The sequence below is a fragment of the Peromyscus californicus genome, unplaced genomic scaffold, assembly GCF_007827085.1.
Source record: "Peromyscus californicus insignis strain IS unplaced genomic scaffold, ASM782708v3 Scaffold_12__1_contigs__length_115047231, whole genome shotgun sequence".
NCBI classification, from domain to species: domain Eukaryota; kingdom Metazoa; phylum Chordata; class Mammalia; order Rodentia; family Cricetidae; genus Peromyscus; species Peromyscus californicus.
This window is the reverse complement of record NW_026294413.1, coordinates 66,087,459-66,111,575: the sequence shown is the minus strand read 5'-3', so window position 1 is coordinate 66,111,575 and position 24,117 is coordinate 66,087,459. Positions and strand designations below refer to the sequence as shown.

Genomic DNA, 24,117 nt, shown 5'->3' with positions numbered 1-24,117 from the left:
AAGTGTTGGAACTACAGGTGTAGTATTCTTACCATTTTCTTTAGCCCTGGGGCTGTTTCTAAATACTGCTGAGGAAAACACATTTTCAAAGGTAACTGATATGTAGGGAGTGAGGAAGAAATTTGTTCTAAATCTAAACCAACATGAAAAAATTGTCAGCTTTGCCAATGATCAAAAAAACACTAATAAGACAGTATCTTCTAGCTTGTCAACACCAAAATAAGATTAGCAATTACTAAAGGACTGGTATAGATTCACAGCCATGATTTTGAAGGTTGTAGAAACCATAAAGCCACTTACAAGCAAAAACATTTTAAGAATAAAAAATTTTGAGCTAGAGCAAAGGCTCAGCACTTAAGAGCACTTGCTGCTCCTGGAGGGGACCCAGTCTGACTCTCAGCACCCACAAAGTGGCTCACAAACACTAGGAACTCCAGTCCCAGGGGACCCATCGCCCTCTTCCGACACCAAGCACTCATGTGGTGTACAGACAGACATAGGCAAAACAGGCGTGCACGGAAAATAAACCTGTAAAACAATAAAGACTAAAAAATTATTATTCTAGTGAGATGTTTCAGGAGGAGAAGGTGCAGGCCACCAAGACTGACGGCCTGAATTAGTGGAAGGAGAAAACCAGTGCAAGCAGGCTGTTTCCACACATGCACACCCCACCCCCAAAACAATTTAAATATTAGTAACATTTGATATATATATATATATTTTAACAAATACTATTTTTGGGGGGAAATGTTTTTTCTTTCTTTTTCTTTTTTGTTTTTGTTTTTTTAAGATTTATTTATTTATTATGTATACAGCATATGTGACTGCAGGCCAGAAGAGGGCACCAGATCTCATTACAGATGGTTGTGAGCCACCATGTGGTTGCTGGGAATTGAACTCAGGACCTCTGGAAGAGGGGTCAGTGCTCTTAACCTCTGAGCCCTCTCTCCAGCACACATTTGATATATTAATAACACTGACATATCAAAATTTACTTTGAGGCTAATTTAAATGAGCCATATTTTAAAAGCCTATCTCCATAATGCTGTCTGTCAAAGTCTAGATTCAGAGCCGTGGAGGAGGAATTAGAAAGAGTCTGAATTTCTAATAGTGGAGAAGCTGATTATTATTGTACTCTCAGAGTACACAAAACACATGTGTGGAGAAAGCCCCCACAATCACAATTCTATCAGCAGATACTTGCAGAATATCAATGTGAACAAGGGTGGGAACACTCACTGTTTCCTGGTAACAACCAAGGGGGCTTGTGAACAAAGCTTAATTAGAACATGAGGAAAATAAATCTGGCTTAATTTGCTTTCATTTTGAAGTAATAGCATTTTTAGTTAAAGATAAGAACATTTACTTACATCAAATCTCACTGTAACAAAAACTGCCTATGCTGTTTTATTTCCTAATTATGGATGGGCAGATCACAAAAATTCTCCAGATTAAAACTGAATCTGAAGAGTGTGAGATAAGCAGCCACAAAGTTCCTTCCAACTCTATAAACTCCACGACTGAGAGATGTTTGGGAAAAATAAAGAAAATCTCTGCCACCACAGATACAAGAACCTAGGGTCTTAGTCGACGGAAACTCATCCACAGCCCCTACTAGCTTTTACATAGCTACATCATACTCCAGGGACTGAGAGTCCATATTTCTATTCTGGTGTCCCTGGCTATGTTAGTGACCAATGAGCACCAGGAAGTCCTCCCCGCCTCCACTCTGTCTGCACAAGCTGAGGCTCTTCTATTTGCTCCAAACAATAGACTGGCATGAGGCAGTTCTTTGCCAGTTCAGGGCTTCACCCTCACGAAGCCTGGCTGCTTCCGTTTCCTCTTCCCGGGTCCATATAACTGGACACCAGCTGACCCAGCCAGCCTGCTGCAGCTCTGACCCATGAGTGAAGCTATTGTGCACGGCCAGCCCCAGCTGGGCAGCTGGAACGGAGCGACATGGAAGGTCAGCAGACAGCAGAGAGCAGAACTGCCCAGCGAGGCCAAGTCAATCTAGAGTCACGAGCAAGGATAAATCACCGCTCACTGCGCTTTTGAGTCGTAGGATGGTTTACTACGTGGCGCTGACTACTGACAATCATCGCTTTCTCCGTGTGTCATCTGGAAATACATCCACCTGCTGATCTTAAAATTCGAACGATTTCATCTCCTAAGTTTTTACCTGGGTAAACTCAAACCTGCTCTTCAGGTTAAAGTATTTTCATCTTTAATCCCAGCACTCTGGAGGCAGAGGTAGGTGGATCTCTGTGAGTTTGAGGCTAGCCTGGTCTACAGAGAGAATTCCAGGACAGCCAGAGCTGCATAGTAAGACTCTGTCTCAAAACAAACACACAGACAACCCAAAAGATTAAAATATTTTCTTAAAAAGAACTGATACGCCGGGCCGTGGTGGCGCACGCCTTTAATCCCAGCACTCGGGAGGCAGAGGCAGGCGGATCTCTGTGAGTTCGAGGCCAGCCTGGACTATCAAGTGAGTCCCAGGAAAGGTGCAAAGCTACACAGAGAAACCCTGTCTCGAAAAACCAAAAAAAACCAAAAAAAAAAAAAAAAAAAAAAAAAAGGACTGATACTATTAACAGATTGTTACCATGGAATAAGACAATAATGCAATGCTAACTGCTGATGCAATTAGTGAAGTCAGAAACTCTAAGTTTTCATTTCAGTGTATTCCAGTCTACACTCCTCCAGTAAACAGTGCTCAAGGGTGGACGGTCTGTGTCTTTAGGGGTTCTAAAGTATCTAACCGAGTTAACACTTACCTCAAAGTCACTGTTCCATCTTCATTCTTTTTCTAAAGGTATGTCAAACTCTATTACTAATGTCCAATCTTTTTGTGAAAAAAAAAATGCACTTTCATCTCTAAAAAGTGAAAACAACAGAAAATGGAAAGGCACCAACAAAACCACTCAGGCGAGGAGGGAGAACCGACCTCCACCGGTCCAACCCAGTCACTGGTGCAGCATTTAACGAACCACCATCACGTTCTAAACAGCATAGGGTCCACTCGGGGACGAACGTGGGCAAATGCACAGCCAGCTCCTCCAGGCACAGGAAAGCAGCTCCTCAGCCAGCTGCAGGCAGGAAGTCCTTGACTCTAACAATGCCAGGTGACATCAACTCCTGAGACTACATGACAGCCTCCCCCAGCAGGACTGACCTCCTTCCCAATCCTTCTAATCAAGACATCCCTACTTTTAAGGAGGACACCCAGTCCTCTATGACTCACCAAAACAAATCCTCACCCACCCACCCCCCTCCGGCCAAAAATAAAAATAAAAATAAAAAACCCAAAAGCAAATATATAAAATCCACAGGGAGACCAACCATGCACCTTACTTTCAGTGGAAATAACCTCTTAAAAAAAGAAAAGGAAAGGAAAGAATCCACATGGAGCCAGGCCAGAACCATCAATGAGGGACAGAACCCACCAGGAACACTTGTGCAGCCGGCACTGGAGAGGTACATCCCAGGGAGAGGGAAGACAGATCCATAGAAAGGAGTGCCGAGAAACGTTCTAGAAACCACCTGCCAGGTAGGCAGACACCCATGCTTTCCTACCACAAGAGACAACCCAACAGCAAGCAGGCAGGCAGCGTCTGTGGGGAGCCTAGCATGTCAGATGGGGATGTAGCCAGGCAGGAGCCAGGAGGCGAGGGGGTGGGCCTGCAAACTACCACCTAAAAGATGACCTGGACAGCGGGTTCTGAAGGACAGTGGTAGGGACGGGAACCACAGCCTTGCACAAACTAGGCAGGGATTCTACCACTGAGCCGGGCTGTCGGCCCTAGTTAAGTTCTTCTGTCTTTTTCAAAACACTGCAGTATGATTCTAAAGTGAGAACACATCAGTAGGGTTTGTTACTTGCGTTAGATTGAGCCTGTGGGAGTTATACCGCCCAGGCTGCTCTTGAACCTCTGGGCTGAAGTGATTCTCCCATCTCAGCCTTCCCATTGTTTATCGAATGCACGGAATCTCTGCAACAGCTTCCACAGTTTTGTTCAAGACTGCAACTAACTACACTAGTCAGTCTCTTCTCTGACTGCTGCTGCCAGTGAACCCTTCGGGCACACCTATCAAGAACAGTGACCTGAACACTGAGGGTCCACTTAGAAAGACTTACTCTGGGCAGGGAACAAGCATGCCAGGCCACTCGGCCTGTACAGACAAATCCAGCCAGCCAGACCTCATGTATGGTGAGAGAGATGGGAAGACACAGAGAAAGTGGCTTTTTCAATAATGGCCTGGGCCAGTGAGATGGCTCCACACGTAGACATGTTAGTGCACAGACCTGACGACCAGAGTTCAGTCCCCAGATCCCACAAGGCATCAGGACAGACCAAATTCCAAGAGTTGTCCTGACATGCATATCATGACACAAGCCCGAACGCATGCATACAAACACAAAATACAAAAATTACAATTAAAGGGGCCTCAAATGGATGTGATGCATGTGTGGGAACCAAGATAAAAAGTACCTTCCTATAAAATAACGAGGAGGATCAATCATGGGTAGCTCTGCCTACAGCTTCCTCCATGGCAACTGCCACCAATATTTGAATTAGTGCCTCTAGTTCTTCATCTGAGGCACACTGAAAGCTTTCAGGACTGGAGAAAGGACAGGGACAGGGATCTTAAGCAGTGACACCAGATGAGACTCTCTTGAGAGTCCTGTATTACTTATACATTCAGAGAATAAAGGCAAAGGTGCCGTTAGCACACCCCTGCCCCATGGCATACACACAAACAAGTCTCTGCTGCTGCTGGAACTCAGGCCCCTCCCTTACCTGTCCCCTCTCCTGACCCATCCATTAAAAGTCACTGGCCACCTCTGCCATACCGTGCACTTGCTTAACTCCCCTTGGCTGCCTGCCATTCCTTGTCCACCTGTGTCTGACCTAACTTCCTTGTGACTATGATAAATCCCTTGGGACGTACAAACAGACCCCTAACTTCCACCAACCCAAAGGCTTAGAATGTCATCTGATGGCATCTAAGGCCAATGGCTGAGATCCTCCTGCTCTGCCTACCTGATGCTTCCACCGGCGAACTTTGAGGTGCCTTGGTTTATGACTTTCTATATTCTGTTACTATAAAACTTCATGACACCATTACCAAGCTGGAACATGTATTTGGGGTAACCTAAATTTCTGTTCCAGGGCCATAGTCACTCTGATTCTGGCTCCAGAATAAATATATCCTACTCCCTTTGAGGTGAGAGCTGTGTTTCCGCACCCTCAACTAAAACAAACAAGCCTACTGCTCTCTGGAGAGTTACCCGAGAGGGCAGAGGTGGGCAGCTGGACTGACAGACAGGTGCAACATCACACAGGGCAGTGGTCTTACCACCTATCCAGCTGCCACGGCCAGTCTCCACCCTGAGCTGCAGATCCAGAGGGTTCTCCTGTGGGAGCTCCAGGAGGGTCTTGCCAGCCCCAACAAACCTCTTTGCCTAGCTCCAGCTGTTCCAGACACTGGGTCTCACTGGGAAGCAGAACTCCTCAGAATGACTCAAGACCAAGACATGCTTAGAACCAAGAACTGAGCATGGTCCCTAATTCTCCTTACTCTAAATTGTGGACATTTATCCTTCAAAACCAAGAGACCGACTCTCAGTATGAGCAGTCATTTCCGAAGACAGGGAAAGTCTGAATTTTCAAAACCTAAACAGGGGCTGGAGTTCAGTGGCTGAGTGCCTGTCCTAGCAAGGGCAAAACCCTGGCTCCACCCCCAGGACCTTAACAGAAAAACCCAAACCCAAATAGTCAAAGAAATTGAATGTCAGTAAACACGGAACTTCACTCCATGAAACACAAGCGATGCCTCATGCCCACTACGTTCAGGATGCCCGAGAGCTCAGGCTAGGGACTTGCAGACCCCAAAGAGAGGAGACCTGTGCCAAACACAGGCCAGAGTTAAAAACACTCAAAACTGCACAGTCCCGGTACCATGTCCACCCCTCTTGGTGACTGTCCCACACAAGCAGAGACAGGCAGCAGACTGTGTTCAGCGTCTGTCTGCAGTGAAAACCAGACGACCTCAACGTCCACCACCACGACGGTGGAAAGGGCAGTGGAGCACGTGTCCCCACACACAGTTCACCAGCTGTCTTCCCCTGTTGCTGTCCAGCTTATTTTTACGGGCCTGGAGCTGACTAGTTCAGCTAGACTGGCTGGCCAGGAATCCTGGTTCTACTTCTCCACGGCTGGGATCACAAGTGCACACTGCCGTGCCTGGGATCACAGGTGTACACTGCTGTGGTTGGGATTTCAGGTGCACACTGCCGTGCCTGGGATCACAAGTGCACACTGCCGTGCCTGGGATCACAGGTGCACACTGCTGTGGCTGGGATTTCAGGTGCACACTGCCATGCCTGGGATCACAAGTGCACACTGCCGTGCCTGGGATCACAAGTGCACACTGCTGTGGCTGGGATTACAAGTGCACACTGCCGTGCCTGGGATCACAGGTGCACACTGCCGTGCCTGGTTTTTACACAGGGTCCTCACGCATGCTCAGCAAGTACTTTATCGACGGATCGTTCCACTCCACTCCACCAACACTGAAGAGGGGCCGTCGGGACAAAAGCTCACACTACCGATCTCCAAGTGGACGGCATTTTCTGAGCTGGCTCTTCTGGACAGCTAGTGACTCCCTGTGAGAAGTCATTGCAGGGTGGTCCACACTCTCTGCTGCTGCTAGGAGCCTCTGCCATGTTCCAGGAATTTTAACACCTATTGTGCTCCCCTCCTCCCCCCACCGAGTCTGGAAAAATCCAGGGGCTAGCTAGCTGGCTGCTGTCAAGTTCAAAGCTCAAACAAAACAAAGCTAAAAATTCCAGGACAGAGCGCTGTATTTACTATTGTTCACCAAGTGCCCAACTCTTCCAGGAGACTTCCGATCTACTGCTGGTCCCGACTTCACCATTATTTTAGGACCCTCCCCCACCCTACTACAGTTTTGCAGACAGTCATCGAGCAGTGTCTAAGCCCTTCAAAACTTACAGAGAAAACAGGAGGACGAGGGCCCATGGGATGAGGCATGTCCATGAAGGAAGGGCCAGGTGTTGCAATAAGCTGTCAACCCCACCAGCATCCTTGGAAAAATGAACACTACAAGCCACACTTCCAAGTGGCAAGAGCCAGGCATGCTAAAACAACATGCAGTCCCAGCACTCAGGGGGCTAAGGAACAATGACCCAGGGCTCAATCATGCCTGGGCTATGCAGGGAAACCCTGTCTCAAACAAACAAAATAGACAAAACAAAAAATGCATTAACACTACCCAGAAATACGGATGGGAGGTGGGGGCAGACGGGGCGGGGGCTGCTCTAAGTGTCGGCTTCCTCAGATAACAGCCAATTCCAGGAGGGCCATCTTTTTCAGTGAGTGACTTTGTGGTCTCAGCTCTATCTTGGGCTGAGGTTATAGCTCAGTGGTAGAGCCTCTGCCTTGTATTCAGCTACATTTCTTTCACATAAAGCCACTAATCAAACTGGGTATGGCACCTCACACCTATAATACCAGCAACAAAGGGGCAGGAGGGCTAGCCTGGACTACAGAACTTGAACCTTGTCTCAAAAAAGCAAACACAGCCGGGCGGTGGTGGCGCACGCCTTTAATCCCAGCACTCGGGAGGCAGAGCCAGGCGGATCTCTGTGAGTTCGAGGCCAGCCTGGACTACCAAGTGAGTTCCAGGACAGGCGCAAAGCTACACAGAGAAACCCTGTCTCGAAAAACCAAAAAAAAAAAAAAAAAAAAAAAAAGAAAAAGCAAACACACCTATTACTAGTCAAACACTATGAAGCTCTTTTCTGGGAAGTTGAGGACACAGCTCTGCAAGCAGACACTCTCTTTGCACATGGCACTCCATTCCCGTGCTGGGCTAGCTTCTGCCCCTTGTAAGTACTTGCCTGCTTAGCTGGTCAGATCATCAGGAGCTGCAAGGAGAGCGGGGCTGTCCAGCAGGGCTGCTGGATGACCAGAAGCACCTGGGTTGTGTGTTTACCCCAACCCACCTAGGCAGTAATTAATGTGCTTGAGGAAATGCTAATTATGTCTATTAAAAGTGAACAAACACTGGTTATTCATTCCAAAGTCTGTGCAAAGAGACCAACTTTTTGTAGGCAAGCCAGTGATGGCGCAGGCCTTTAATCCCAGCACTCAGGAGGCAGAAGCAGAGGCAGATGGATCTCTGAGTTCAAGGCCAGCTTGATCTCTGAGTTCAAGGCCAGCTTGGTCTACAAAGTGAGTTCCAGGACAGCCAGAGCTACACAGAGAAACCCTGTTTCAAAACAAAACAAAACAACAACAAAAAAGAGATCCAAAAAAGGGAAGAGACGTTATGCCTGGGTCACAAGAAGTACCTGGGGCACCATGCCCAGGAAGGCTTCATCTGTTAATGTCCCTGGCTCTTGCCGTTTAAGGACGCCTCTTGTGTTTCTATTGGAATGGTCTATTTACTCGCTTGTGTCTCTTTTTTGCCTTGTTGCTCCTGTTGCTGTGATAAACACCACGACCAAAAGTGACTTACAGAAGCGAGAGCTTACTCTGCTCTACAGTGCAGAGGGAGACTCCCTCACGGAGGGAGATGCAGCAGAGGGCAAACTGGAAACAGGGCAAATATAAACTCTCCAGGCCTGTTCCCAGTGATGCGTTTCCTCATAGCAAGGACCCATGTCTTAAAAGTCCCATGACCTCCCCAGACAGTAACTGAGGACCAAAGACATGAGCCTATGGGAGAAATTTCTCATTTAAACCACCACACACAGACAGCATTCCAACATCTATGGACCAAACATTCAAACAGATGAGCCTATGGGCCTTCACATTCAAACCATCACAGAAGGGCACTTCCAAGATCCAGTGGCTTTCCTTTCTGTTTTCCCACAGCTACATAACAGCAGGAGGGCATTTAGTCAGGATCCCAGTGATTCTCTGTAGTCAGCCATTTATATGAAACAAAGTCCAGTACTGGAACATTCTAGCCACTGAAAGCATCATGCCATTGGGTTAAACCAACCCCTAATGGTTTGCTGCTACCACGGTTGCCTTAGCTGAATGCTACCTAAGCACCAAGCACAAGCTCATGGAGCTGACAGGAAGGAAGTGCTCTGGACCAGAGACTATGTGCCTGATCGTCTCTGCCAGGAAGCCAGTAGGGAGGCTTCCCAGCAATGCTCGCAGTGTGCAGCCAGGGAAGGCTGAGGTGTGCATGCAGTGCTCCCAGGTCCTGCAGCCTCAACTCTGTCAGAATGGCTAGGACTGTCTGCCCGGCAAATAAACAGTCAAATTCACTTCCCGGAAAAGCCTGATTGCAGTCGGCATGCCTTCCATTAAAGTCCAATCTGAGCAATGAAAATAGGCATCAAGCCAGGTGGCGGTGGCACAAGCCTTTAATCTCCGCACTCGGGAGGCAGAGGCAGGCGGATCTCTGTGAGTTCGAGGCCAGCCTGGTCTACAGAGTGAGTTCCAGGACAGGCACCAAAACTACACAGAGAAACACTGTCTCAAGAAAACCAAAAAGAGAAAGAAAAAGGAAATAGGCATAATAGTGCCAAGGAAAGGCAGAACAATATGCTACAAAGCCAGAGAGAAGAAAAGGAGAGAATGTTTGTTTGCTGAGGGGCTAAATTCATCCATTCAACCAAACTAAAGCTCCTTCCTCAGAAATGTACAAGTTGCAGTGGCATCATCCTCTACCTCCAACAGCCCACACTGGTCTAAGATCTTTAAGAAAATGAAGCTGGTTTTAGAAAGAGGTTCAGACAACACATGCTGCCTGGTGGAGGAGGCCAGGCCATAAGCTCCAAGAGGGCTCCTCAGGTCCCCTCATGAGAACCGGAGCTCTGTCAGTGACTAGTAACGCGCTCCATGGCATTCTAGGTTCAAACTGGACAGCGCAGTTGTCAACTGGCCCTTCAGATTTCAGAGTTTGGGATCAATGGATTCAACCAGTCTTGATCAAGAATATCCCAAAACTTGGTGGGGCAGTGGCACACGCTTTTAATCCCAGCATTAAGAGGTACAGGCAAACAGATCTCTGTGAGTTAGAGGCTAGCCTGGTCTACATAGTGAGGCCCTATCTCAAATAAATAAATAATTGAGCCAGGCATGGTGGTGCATCCCTTTAATTCCAGCATTCAAGAGGCAGAGGCAGGTGGATCTCAGTGAGTTCGAGGCCAGCCTGGTCTACAGAGTGAGTTCCAAGACTGTTACACAGAGAAACCCTGTTTTGAAAACACACACACACACACACACACACACACACACACACACACAAAAAACGTGTCTCAAACATATACTGGAGAAAAGATAGCTGAGAAACTGAATATCTATATGCAGAAGAATGAAACTACACCCCTACCCTTTGCTCTGTTTAAAAAAAAAAAAAAAGGGTCAAAGACCTTAAGAGAAGAGCTAAGACTTCAGAATTGCTAGGATAAAACAGTTTATAAAAAAGATATAGACACAGGCACGGCTTTTCTGAACAAGGCTCCAATAGGCCAAGAAAAAATTGATGAATGAGATTATGTGGAATTAAAAGGTTTCTGCACAGCAAAGGAAGTATCAGAGTAAAGAGACAGCTTATAGTGTGGGAAAAACAGCTTTGCTAGCTATACACTGAACAGGAACTTAGTTTCTAGAATCCATAAAGAACTAAAACAAAACAAAACACCTAAACATCTGCAAAACCAAATCAATCGAAATAGGAGTGAGTGCCTGAAAGTTTTCTGAAGTACAAATGGTAGAGACATATTAAAAGGTTCACCATCAGTAATCATCAAAAATGCAAATGCTACTCTAGTCCACTTACCCCAGTCAGAATGGGGATCGTGAGGACAAGAAATTACAAATGCTGGTGAGGCTGTCAAGAGAGAGCAGAGCTGATGCATGTCACCTGGTACAGCGCCTGTGGGAAAGAGAGCAGAGCTGCTGCATGGAACCTGGTGCAGCGCCTATGGGAAAGAGAACAGAGCTGCTGCATGTCACCTGGTGCAGCGCCTGTGGGAAAGAGAGCAGAGCTGCTGCATGTCACCTGGTGCAGCTCCTATGGGAAAGAGAGCAGAGCTGCTGCATGTCACCTGGTGCAGCTCCTATGGGAAAGAGAGCAGAGCTGCTGCATGGAACCTGGTGCAGCTCCTATGGGAAAGAGAGCAGAGCTGCTTCATGGAACCTGGTGCAGCGCCTGTGGGCGTAAGTGTGGAAATTCCACAGGAAAGCTAGAAACAGAAGTGCTCTGTGATCCAGCCCTATCATTCCCGGGTTTCCCCGCAGGAACCTAGGTCACATACAACAAGCATATCTGTGCTCACTAAGGTGCTATTTATCATAGCCAAGCTATGAACCAGCCTAACTGCCCATCAATAAATAAGAAGAGACAAAGGTAAACACAGAGGAATTTTATTAGGCCATACAGAAGAACAAAGTCACATTTGTTTAAAAAAAGATGTGGATGCAATTTGAGATCATCTCATGCAGCAAAATTAGCCAAGTTCAGAAAGATGTCATGTTCTCTCCATTTGCAGAATCTAGTCTTAATCATATGTGAATGTAAAGGGTTGAGAGGATGCTTGAGGTAAAAGTGTGAGGACCCAAGTTTGGGTTCCTGGAACCTTGCAAAGCTGTAGCAGCATGTACGTCTGTGATCTCAGTGCTGCTACTTGGGAGATGGGTGGAAGACACAGGAGAAGCCCCGATATTTGTATGCATCTGGTGTATGTGCCCAAAAGGAAAATGAAGACTATGACATCTACAAACATGCATGCCCATACTGCCTACATTCACAAACACTACACATGTGCACATACACACTGTAGAGACACATATACACACATATATAATACAGATCATATACTAAAAATTTTAAAAATATGAATTAAGACATGTAAGTAGAAGGAGAACTTGGGGCATCAGAAGGAGGAGAGACAAAGGATAATGGAAGGTATGATCAAAGTGTACGATACATATATACAAAAATGTCACCATGGACCAGGTGGTGGTGGCGCTCACCTTTAATCCTAGCACTCGGGAGACAGGGGCAGGCGGATCTCTGTGAGTTCAAGGCCAGCCTAGTCTACAGAGTGAGTTCCAGGACAGCCAGGTCTGTTTCAAAGTGGAAACCTTGTCTCAAAAAACAAACAAACAAAAAACCCCACTATGGAACCTATTGTTTTGTATAATGAATATGCTAACTGAAAAAAATGGCCTGGACTTTCATCATGTTATTCACTAAATAACAGAATGTAACAGCTGCTCAGTGCTGAGGATGTAGCTCAGTGATAGAACACCAGCCTAATGCCCAAGATCCCGGTGCAATCCCAGTTCAGGGCCAACCTGGGCTACCTAATAGACTTTGTATCAAAACAAAACAAGATGAGATGCTTCAGTGGTTAAGGGCACTGATGGCTCTCCTGGAGGACCTGGATTGATTCCCAGCACCCACATGGTGACTCAACCATCTGTAACTTGAGTTCCAAGGGATCTGATGCCCTCTTCAGGCCTCCATGAGCACTGCACACCCAAGCAGGCAGAACACCACACACATAAAATAAAAATCACTTTAAAAAGTGGGGCTTTGGAAAATGACAGCCCTTTGGTGAAGTGGCAAACATCTCATTCCAGTTGTAAACTGAAAGCGGCTAGGCCACCTCAGTGTCAGCTGTCTGGACTGCATTCATGGCTCAGTCACACAGAAGATGTGGACTCGGTTTGCCGGAAAGGGTGTTTTTTGTTGTTGTTGTTGTTTAGCAGATGTGTAAATTGGTAGACAGACCAAAAAGGCCTCTAAAACCCAGGCATTCTCTGAGGCAAGTGTTAAAAATACTCAGAATTCAGCTAGAATGTAAGCATTTACTAAAAACAAAACAAAACACTTGTTACAGGGCTGAAGACAGCCTTCTCTCTGCTGTGGGGCAGGACCGTAGCCATAGTAACTGTCATGGGTGGGTGCTGAGGTCAGTATGCAACACCACAGAATTTACTCTTGTCCAGCTGTGGGGATCGGAGGGGGCTTTGACACCAAAGAGAAACTATGCCCAAGGCAGATAAAGTGCTGAGGAGGGAGAGAAGGTGAGCATATTTAGTGGAGGCCTCCTGGGCTGTACCAGTGTGGGTGGGAAGCCAGAGCCTTCCTCGACAACACCTCTAAGGCCCTATGGTCAGGGAGACATGGTCATTAACCCTGATATTCTTTACCAAAGGTCCAAGGCAACAAGCCATCGTACAGGGCACTCTGAGAGTCCCTCGCTGACTAACTTTCCTTCCTCATCTCTTCTATGCATCCATTTTGCAATTGGCACGGAGTTTAAGGGCTAGGGACAGAAGGACTTGAGCCTGAATCCTAGGTCGACCATCTCTTCTATGCTGACAAAGAGAAGGACGTTCCTTAATCCCTACGTGAAACACGCTTAACTGTCAACCCAACCTCACCACGTTTTAAAAAACGTGTGTGTGTGTGTGTGTGTGTGTGTGTGTGTGTGTGTGTGTGTGTGTGTGTGTGCAAGGGCACATGTGGAGGTCAGAGGACAACTTGCAGAAGTCAGTTTTCTTCTACCATGTGGGTCCTGGGGATCAAGTTCAGGTCACCAGGCTCGGCCCCCTATCGAGTCACCTCACGGTCCCCTTGTCATACATCCTGAGCATCAAAGGCCACGCCTGCAAGTAACTGTTTACTATCGTGACAGCTGTCAGGTCTTAAACCATGAACCGTACAAAGGAAATTATTTTGTATTCTTTTGGTTGTGAGCCTAGCCTTTAAAGGTTGAGCCATCTCTCCAACCCGAAAATTACTTTGTATTTTTAGTTGAACTTTTAAATACTTTTTTTTGGTAGCACTGGCTGGCCTGGAACTCACTATGTAGACCAGGCTAGCCTTGAGTTCACAGAGATTCACTTGCCTCTGCCTCTCAAGTGATCATTTTTTATTTTTGAGATAGGATCTTCACTTTGTAACCCAGGCTGATCTCCGACTTCAAAGGGCTGGAATTACAGATCTGTTCCACCATGCCCAGCTTGGATAAGCATTTTTAATCTCTCAAACACAGCTGAAGTTTTTCCTGGGTAAAGAAAATGGCGGTTTTTAGTTCAGGCCTCAGGATGTGGCCCAAGCTGACCTTGACCTTTCAGCTTTTATGTGGTCCTGGGCATCCAAACTCAGGTCTTCATCACCGCACAGCAGCATTAGACCCACGGAGCCATCTCCCCAGCCCACAGTCTTGATTCTTTGTCACTTAGAGAGTAGTATACTTAAGTGTTTATGAGGGACATCATGTCAGTATTTGGTTCTAAACTACCTAGATACTATACCTCAATTGAAGTTTGTTGTTTTTACTATTATGTATAGTGTTCTACCTACACGCCAGAAGAGGGCACCAGATCTCATTACACATGGTTGTGAGCCACCATGCGGTTGCTGGGAATTGAACCCAGGTCCTCTGGAAGACCAGTCAGTGCTCTTAACCTCTGAGCCATCTCTCCAGCCCCTGTTGTTGTTTTGTAATCCCAGAGACAGATGAAACAAGATGCAGAGGGAATACTGTTTAAAAGCTTAGCTGATGGACACATGGAGCGTCATTATGCTGTTTGACTTCCTGAAATTCTGTAAAACAAAAAGTAAGAATAACTGTCTCTGGGTGCTGGGCTGATGGCTCAATCTTCCTCCGTGAGAATGTGATGTTGTATTAAGTGGGAGGGGACAGCTCCCTCCACCCCTTGGGCGCGGCTGTCCAGCTCCATAGCTCAGGTACCATGCAGTGTAACACCGACAGCATCACCTCCTAGGTTTCAGATAACCGTGGACAAACTGGCGGAGGTGGGAACCCTGTACTTTCCAGGAGAGGAACTCTACTAGGATTCCATGCCCAGCACCCACACCAACAGGAATTTGGAAAACTGAGAGGCCAGCCTGCACTGAACCGAAAGGCCACAGACACCACAGGACAGCGGGAGTGTGACTGTGTGGCTGGGTAGGGGACTGCAGTCCAGCTGGAATGGCAGTGTGAGGGAAGCTAGAAAGGATAAGGTCACAGAGCTTGGTGACGGTGTGTGTGTGTGTGTGTGTGTGTGTGTGTGTGTGTGTGTGTGTGTGTGTGCAGACCCATCTGAAGTACAAGAGCTGAACCAGTAACAGGAGGAGCAGGAGTCTGCTAGGTAAGTGGGATCAGATGAAGGAGGAGGAGGGACACAGGGCAGCAAACGGGTGCTGGATGCTGCATTTGGAAACTTGCTGGAAGAGTCACTGTGTCAGGGCAACGATGAGAAAACCTACATGCAGAGCAGATGGGCAGTGAAAACGCGTGCTGGAAAGGCACTTTGAAAGAGCAGTCAGCCCTGAGGAAAGCCCCCGTTAACCCAATGACTGGAGTTAAGAACAATGCCAAAACCAAGCAGGATATCCAGACACTAGGAAGAATGCCCAGGACTTTCCTGGACCAGGGAGAGGACAAGAGGGTAAAAAGGACTTGAGGAAGGGAGAGGCATGAGAGAGAAGCAGAAAGGGCAGGGAGAACCTCCTGTCGGGGAAAGACCCTGAAGGCATCAATGGCATCTCAGAGACCAAAGTTCTCTGCTTCTGCTTCTCCACTTTCCTGGGACACCCAAAGGCAGAGCTGTGACTATGACCCACCAGAAACCGTCCTGCCAAGACTCACTGGCTCATTCCAGCCACCGGGAGGCTGCCGCTGCTTGGCTGAACATTTCCAAAGTAAAACAGAAAACCAGGAAGCAGCAGCAAGACTAAAGGAAGACTGGAGGCAAAGACGGAAGGTGACAGAGCTACAGCGTTCCTTGACGCCATCTCTAAGACACTCTAAGAGTGACAGTTGACCAGGGTTCAAGCTGTTCTATTCTACCACATTCTTGGGACTCCTAGATGGCAAATATCACCAGCCAAGGCTCTTTCGCTGATTAAAACTTTATAAACCAAATGAAATTATGTCAAAATCACACTGAATGTTTACTTGCTGGCTGGGGTAAAAGTTTTGTTGTTAATCACTTATTCTTGTATAAAACAACTTTTATGTCTAACAGGTGACTAATAATTCTTCTAATATCATAGCCAGCCAAATGTATATCCACCAACCCACAATCCTCTGGGTCTGAGGAAATCTTCTCCATGTGATCCCACGGAAAAGGGGACCAGAAGCCTGAAAGCTGGTCAGAGGACACTGGTCTTACTAGTTAATAAAATATGGCAGATGGTATTGGATTTTGCCACCATATTCTAACATGTTTCAGCCATGTGCCGGCCACCATGCAGGCAGGCATTCTTTCTACTCCGCAAGACAGCTCATGATGCAGGAGTGTTTACCTCAATAATCTAGAGACAAGACTCTCTGCTGATACTGCCAGATGATGCGGCTGTCCTACAGACTCCTAACAAGAGACACCTTCTCTCTTTCCCTGACGGCACACAGTTCTGTTAATGGCCTTGTGCCAGCTGACGGGCCTGCTGCCAAGGCTCTTCAGCTCCCAGGTCCTGGCCTGGGGGAGCTCTTGAAGAAACAGCTAGTAGAGTGGAAGTGTCTGCTGCCTCCACCTGTGCATAACACTGGATGAAAAGATGCCACTTGTGAAGGATGGACAAGAAGACATCATGGGCCCTACACAACAGCCACATCCTCCTGCCCACTGCAGCTGCCCAGCGCTGGGGATTGATTACCAGCAGTGACAAGGCCAGAGTGCTCAGGTGGTGCTTCCACAGTCTGTCAGTCTTTGACACTTGGAGCATCACTGAGCACCTTGCTCCCGACAGTGAGGCTGGGTGCTACAGCAGCACTGAGCTGAGGAATACGAGTCAAAAGGCAGTTTCCCATACCCCAGCGAAGACAGAAGGAAAGCTTCACAAAATCGCCATGTTTTGCCTGCACGTACATCTGTGCACCATGTGCATGCAGTACCTGAGGAGGCCAGAAGAGGGTGTCAGATCCCCTAGAACTGGAGTTAGTTGGGAGCTGCCATGTGGGTGCTGGGAATCAAATCCGGTGCTCTGGAAAACCAGCCAGTGCTCTTCGCTGTATCATCTCCCCAGCCCCTCCTCCACTCTACAACCACAAAATGGTTTGCTGGCAAAAGGCTCTGCAAACTGAACTCAGAGCCTTGCCCCCAAGACCCCTCCTGCCAGGCTGCTATGACTCCTAACCTAAGCTACGTTTGTGTCACAGCCTGGGAGCCCAGCTGACCACCACATAATTGCGACAGAGAACTGCAGGGTGACAACATAGGCTTTAAGTAAATCTATTTGTGATCACTGGCAATCTTTGCATTATGGCACACATAGAAAACGCTAGCACCTGTACTAAGGGATCAGGGGAAAAGGCTGGGGCTGGGAGGATGAACACCTCTATACACTGGCAGCCGCAGTGGGGAAGGGAAGCATGGCTCCAGGGTGCCTGTAGCTTGGCTCATCCCCAACAAGCAGGTCTCACCCACCTGACCATGGCCAGCTCTCTTGCAAATTTAGGTTTGGGGTTCCAAAGTCAGCTAAGACTTGCACCATCACAAATGTAGCTGATGGTGAGGAAGTGTGCCCTTAAGTGTGGTCTGCATAGGCAAGCAGGTCAGCTTGGACACACAGTAGGTACTTCTAACAAAGTAGCGCCTGGCCGCTGTTTAAAGTCAGGACTGACTCCACTTTCTGTTGCTCACACCCATCCACTACCAGGCTCAAACATAAAGGAACAACTACCCCAGTGTTGTATCTTAGTCCCAGTGAGCAGGGATAGATGCCTACACATCATTTACTAACTCAGCAATGCAGGAAAAACTGTAAAAATGCTATTTACCCTACTAATTCCATTTCTAAAAGTTACACCAAGGAAATCAGCACCATCCTTTCAGATTTATGGAGAAGGATGGCCATTCCAGCATTTTTTGTTGTTGTTTTGAGACAGGGTTTCTCCGTGTAACAGCCCTGGCTGTCCTGGAACTCACTCTGTAGACCAGGCTGGCCTCGACCTCACAGAGATTTGCCTGCCTCTGCCTTCTGAATACTAGGATTAAAGGCGTGTGCCACCTGCCCGACTCATGCCAACTTTTTTTTTTTTTTTTTTTTTTGGTTTTTTCGAGACAGGGTTTCTCTGTGTAGCTTTGCGCCTTTCCTGGAACTCACTCTGTAGCCCAGAATGGGCCTCGAACTCACAGAGATCCGCCTGGCTCTGCCTCCCGAGTGCTGGGATTAAAGGCGTGCGCCACCACCGCCCGGCCTCATGCCAACTTTTTATGATAAAACAAGGACAGTTATTTGAGCAATGGACTACAATGCAGGCCTTAAAAGTCATGTTTTAAAATGGTATTAAGCGACATGAAAATGTTCATGTTGAAATGTTCGCCCCTCGACTTGCTTTAGGTATTTTTGTGCTTGCTTGGCTCTGAGTTCCAGAAAGCGGTGGCTAGAACAAAGCTGTTGCTTCCTGGGCTGAGCTGACAGTGCTCTACCACTCGGCAACAAGCTCTGATGAATGCTATGAAGGAACTCCAGGGTAGTGAGAGAAGAGGAGTCCAGTTCAAACTTCAATCACCGGCTGAAGACAGCCTGGGGAGTCGGGGGGGGGGGGGGGGGGGGGGGGAGGACAGAATCCACGGGACAAGAGCAGGACAGCAGGGACCGGCATAGCCTAAGGCCTTCTGAGGATGGTGGGGAATGTTTCCAGAACTGAAAAGACCATGGGAGCTGAGGGAGCTAGCCACAAACTACTACATGCAATGTGGCCCACTATGCTGTACAAAAAAGAAGAAAGAAAGAAAGAAAGAAAGAAAGAAAGGGAAAGGAAAGGAAAGGAAGGAAGGAAGGAAGGAAGGAAGGAAGGAAGGAAGGAAGGAAAGAAAGAAAGAAAGAAAGAAAGAAAGAAAGAAAGAAAGAAAGAAAGAAAGAAAGAAAGAAAGAAAAGCATGTCTAACACGTTCATCCACTGCTTAACAGGTCACATAATACACACTTCTTTAAATTAGGAAAACAATGCCCAACTTTAAAGCAAATGTTAAAGAGTGGTCAGATCTGTGTCCATTAAATCACAAGCCATCTGCTTCCAGCCACGGTACCGTGAATACATCCCGTCTCCCGGGATCTCCGAAGCTGAGGGCAGGGCTGGGCCTGGCTATGACTGGGATGGGAGACTTGCAGGCAATCTACTCTTGTCTTTACACTTCCCTCTATTTGCTGCTAACCTTCACAAAGTGGCATGCCTTGGTAGTTAGGGAGAGACCGCACAGCGGGGATGACGGAGAGGTAGGAACTCTATCTCCTCGGAGTCGTTTTATTTATCTACTTATTTATCTACTTGGGCTTTCCAGGTGCTGGGGGTAGGGAGGGTCCCGGGCCCTGCATATGCTAGGCACATACTCTGCCGAGGAGCTACCCTTAAATCCTTTTAAAATATCCTTTTTCAAAAGGTATGTGGTTTACCTTTTGGCAGGGCCAAATTTGATTTGAAGGCCATTAGAAGAAGAAGGTGATGAGGCCAACAGCTGTCCCACCCAAAGTCCACTGTGAGCTGTTTCCTGTCACCCGCACTGCAGACTGAAATGCAGCTTTCCTCCTTCCCCACTTACTAGTATGTCAGGGGAGCATCATGTTGAAAGGGGATCCCTTTCAGAAAAAAGGAAGGAGGAGGAAACGTGTGAGATCTAAATCCGCTGTCTTTCCACTGGCCAATACCTGTACTTCAGAGATTCACTGGAGGCAGGTCCCATCACAAAGCCAAGTACAGCTTAGGCTGCTTCTTCACACTCTCTTCCCTAGGTAGCCCAGAGAGGACTCAAACTCAGCACCTGGGTACAGGTGTGCACACTACTCCCAGCTCTCTACGCTCTTTTCATGTTAACCAGGTAAACTTCATAAGGAAGATCTGCTTTGTGGATTATCGACTATTTCTTATCTGGTGTGGGGAGAGGTGGCGGAGGCTTTTGCCTGGACCAGTATATGAATCACATCTGCTTTGGCAAATATTAACCAGCAGCTGGCCTGTGGGAGCTCTTCGGAGCCCAGGCCTCAGAGGGGAAGTGACACAACAGGACTCAGAGCCTGCCAACACAGGCCTCAGGAATCAAGGCCCTAAAAGCTGGAAACAAAGTGCTATGGAGGGCTAAACAGGACAGCTCAAATCCACACGCAGGCTTTGGGAAAGCCTGCTGCTAAAACAAAACAAGCCTGGCGGACACTAGGATCCCTCTAGGAAGGTGGGAGGCTACAAGATGTCACCTTGAAGGCCCCCAGATAAACAGACAGGGAGTCTGTTCCAGGAGAATGGGCAGCTGGGAGTGTGCCGAGCGTCCCAGCTGCAGCCAGCGCACTGTGGACGCGAGCGCTTGCAAGGACTGTGAGCCCGACCAGCCAATGCCAGAAGAGGAGGCGACGACAACCCACACCCTCAGGGGGTAGGAGGGGGCCAGAGGGAAAGTCACCCCACGTGGAAAACAGTCTGAAAAGCCAGCAGCCACCTAGCACTGAGCCCAGTGACAGACACTGGGTTGAAGCCCGAACCCGCAGCCACCACCAAGGAAATCAAGCATTCCAGACCTGCACTGGCAAGTACTCTGCAGGCAGGGGTCTCTCTGACTCCCCTCAACTCACTGCAGCTTACAACAGGGACTACAACCCGCCTCACAAGGCTGCCGTACAGCTCTAACAGATGAGGAGCTCAGAGGAGCTGCTGCAAACAGCACACTCCGCCCCTAGGTGAGCTCCTGGTACACAGGCGCTGCCCCGTTGGGCGCTGCCAATGACTTGTGTGACTGCTGGGCAAATTTCACGTTCTTCCCTTGATGGCTTCACAATGTCACGAACTGACTTCCTTTGCTTATTTCCCACAGCACCCCGCTCACCTCTCGCTGGGCCTGTTGTCAGGAAGCCGCTGTGAGAAGGCACATCCTGACCACAGCCTGTACTCCTGGCCCACCGTAAAGACAGTCAGTCTGTTTACATTCTCTCTGCCCTGGTTCCATTACAGATCTGAATTACTAGAGCACATGTGGGGTAGGCTAGGAAAATAACGGCTGACACAGAAATCCAGGACCAAGAAACTGTTAAGGACATGGAGCCACAGACTATAGGCTGGTTACAGACACGGAGTCCAGGGGAAAAACATCAGTCCTCAAGGGAGGCAAAACCATTTCCTTCTACTGGCATCTGAAAGAAATTTCTCATCTAAGTCTTCCCCTAGGGGACACAACCCAGGGAAGGTGCTATTCTAGACAGCCAGGAGCCTGCACTCGGATCCACATCCCTCAAGACCTCAGGCTCCAAAACACCTCAGGCTCCCTGAGAAAAGGAAGCCAAATAATACCCCTCCATGGCTGGATGCAGAAGCTGTCTACCAACCCAGCAACACCCCAGCACCTTAGCAATGCCCCTAGCAACACTCTGTACCCCCATGCAGGTCCTCTGCCTGTCACCTGGCAACACCTACATCTGCACCGTATGGACGCTCCGCCTGTCACCCGGCAACACCTACATCTGCACCACATGGACACTCCGCCTGTCACCCGGCAACACCTACATCTGCACCACATGGACACTCCGCCTGTCACCCGGCAACACCTACATCTGCACCACATGGACACTCCGCCTGTCACCCGGCAACACCTCTGTACCCCAAGGACATGTTCTGCCTATCACTCAACAACTCTGCAACCCTCCTCACCACAAAGGTGCTCCACATGTCAATCCTGCAACACCCTGCACTCCCAAGTGGGTGCTCCACCTGTCTATCACCCACTACAGCTTAGGGAGATAATATATAAGTCCCACACAGCTGTGGGACAGAGATATACAAAGCTGCAGAGTGTGATAATATAATCAGAACCTCACCTTCCAAGGCCTGAATCTCTAGCTGAAGAACAGCTAACACCTCCTAGAACATTAACCTAGTTACCTACGCATCTCATAAGGCTTCATGTCATTTATTTAAAAAGTTACACATATTATGTACACAGTATATCATCTGGCAAACACATTACATTGTTACATTGAAAATACCCTAACGTCTTTCACTTTTTCCTGACACTTCCATTTTAAAAGTTTTGATTACAAAAGTACACATACATGCTAGATGGGTGTAATTAATGTATGAAAATCCATGGGGCTGTAAGTTTATAAACTGTGCATGTTTAAGATGTATATCTACTTTAATATAATATTTAAAAGAAAATGCCCATTTCAAGCAGTCAAGTAAATATTTTCAACTAGTCATAGTATAAATAACATAGAAAATACATGCTTGTGTGCACAGGCAATAAGATATTACTTGTGGAGTTAAGTGTAACAGAGCCAACAGGAGGTTCTCTGGGGCTCAGGAGTTCAAGGCCAGCTTGGACATATAGCAAGAACCTGGCTCTAAAAGAGATAGTACGTGTGCATGTGTGTGTGTGTGTGTGTGTGTGCGCGCGCGCGCGCGCGCACACGTGTAAAGCATGGGCCACCACCACTAGGCCCTGTGGGGAAACATGGACCTCAGAAAACAAAGATGGCGCTTTAAGTCAAATTAGGGAAGAACAAAGTTGCATCTAAACAGTGCACCTACTGTGACAGGGACAAGGGAAGAAGCAGCGGCAATCCACCCACAGCAGCTCCAGAGCACTGTCAATCTCCCTCTTGCTGTTTGTGTTCACACAATGACTTTCCTCCCAGAGTCCTCTGAGAACAAATGCGCTCACTTTGGTCTGAGTTGGAGGGTAAGCGGGGAGGCGCAGCTGGTTTAAGTTTTAAAGTAACACTAGACAGCAAACTGACTGAATTATTTCGGGAGCATTAAATATGGTAAATGGGAGGCCTTTCTGCTAGCAATTAACATAAATTAGATGTGGATGGGCCCTTTGCAGGCATCATGAGCCTTAGCTTCCCTGTATTTGTATTTCACTGTATTAGAGAAGCAGCCAGGGCATTGCTTGCTCTGCAATTAACACTAATGGATTTTACTTTATCAAGATCCCACCTGTACTTTGGATTATTTGTTTGACTTGTTTCTTTCTCTTGCATTTGAAGTACAACTCCGAAAACACCAGGCTGTGATTGCCTCTTTTGTTTGCGAGTGATTTTCATTATAAGAAGATCCTAAGACTTGCTGTTGGCTGAAAGCTCCCTCTTCAACCTCACTCCTCAGAGCTGCTCCACCCCGACCCTTACACTACCGCGTTGTTAGGAACAGCGCCCGGCAGCAGATTTAACTGCACACTCTCACAGTAAGACAGGTCACGCAGCTGCTGTCGGCCTCCACTGCTACAGCAGGCCACAGATTACTCAAGGAGCTGTGCTGTGCAAAATGACTCCACTGAATGGTGCCCGCTGGAGCCAAGGTAACTCTGGCACATCCCCAAGTGTCAGAGAGGACATTAAAAAAAGTGGGATGTTGCCGGGCGTTGGTGGCGCACGCCTTTAATCCCAGCACTCGGGAGGCAGAGCCAGGCGGATCTCTGTGAGTTCGAGGCCAGCCTGGGCTACCAAGTGAGTTCCAGGAAAGGCGCAAAGCTACACAGAGAAACCCTGTCTCGAAAAACCAAAAAAAAAAAAAAAGTGGGATGTTTCACAAACACATCACCTCCGTAGTCAGTTCTCTAGGATCTGCAGCAGTAAACTACAAGAGGACTGACGGTCCCTTTGGAAGTAAAGGGTGACATGGTTAGCCTGTGCTAGGACTGTGATCCAGTCATTAAATTATTTCCAAGAAACTAAAAGCATTTAAGCCAACCTGATGTTCTTTGAGCAAGTCTTACAAAGAGATTTCACTTATTTCTAGTTTACACAACTGTGACTTTTTTTTTTTTTTTTTTGAGATAGGGTTTCTCTGTGTAATTTCGGTGCCTGTCCTGGATCTCGCTCTGTAGACCAGGCTGGTCTTGAACTCACAGAGATCTGCCTGGACCTACAACTGTGACTTTTACAATGGTACATGGAAATAAATTACTGGCTTTCACAAGTCATTCCCTAACACAATTACATGTTTGCTAATCGCCTTTACACTTGGTTGGACACTAGCTCCTTTTCTATGGTCCTGCCCCTCAACTTGGATTTCAGTTGGACACGTACACTTCGCAGAGACCCCACACACGCAGTTCTGAGTTGCATGCTGTCGTGTAACAGATGCTCTCTGCTCCATCAACGGAGACT

General features: G+C 47.7%; 1 protein-coding gene across 1 annotated transcript in view; it reads right to left on the bottom strand.

Moving 5' to 3' along the window:
* Lats2 (large tumor suppressor kinase 2) overlaps positions 1-24,117 on the bottom strand; it is a 54,510-nt gene that overhangs the window by 17,901 nt on the left and 12,492 nt on the right. The gene's annotated exons all lie outside the window — the stretch shown is intronic.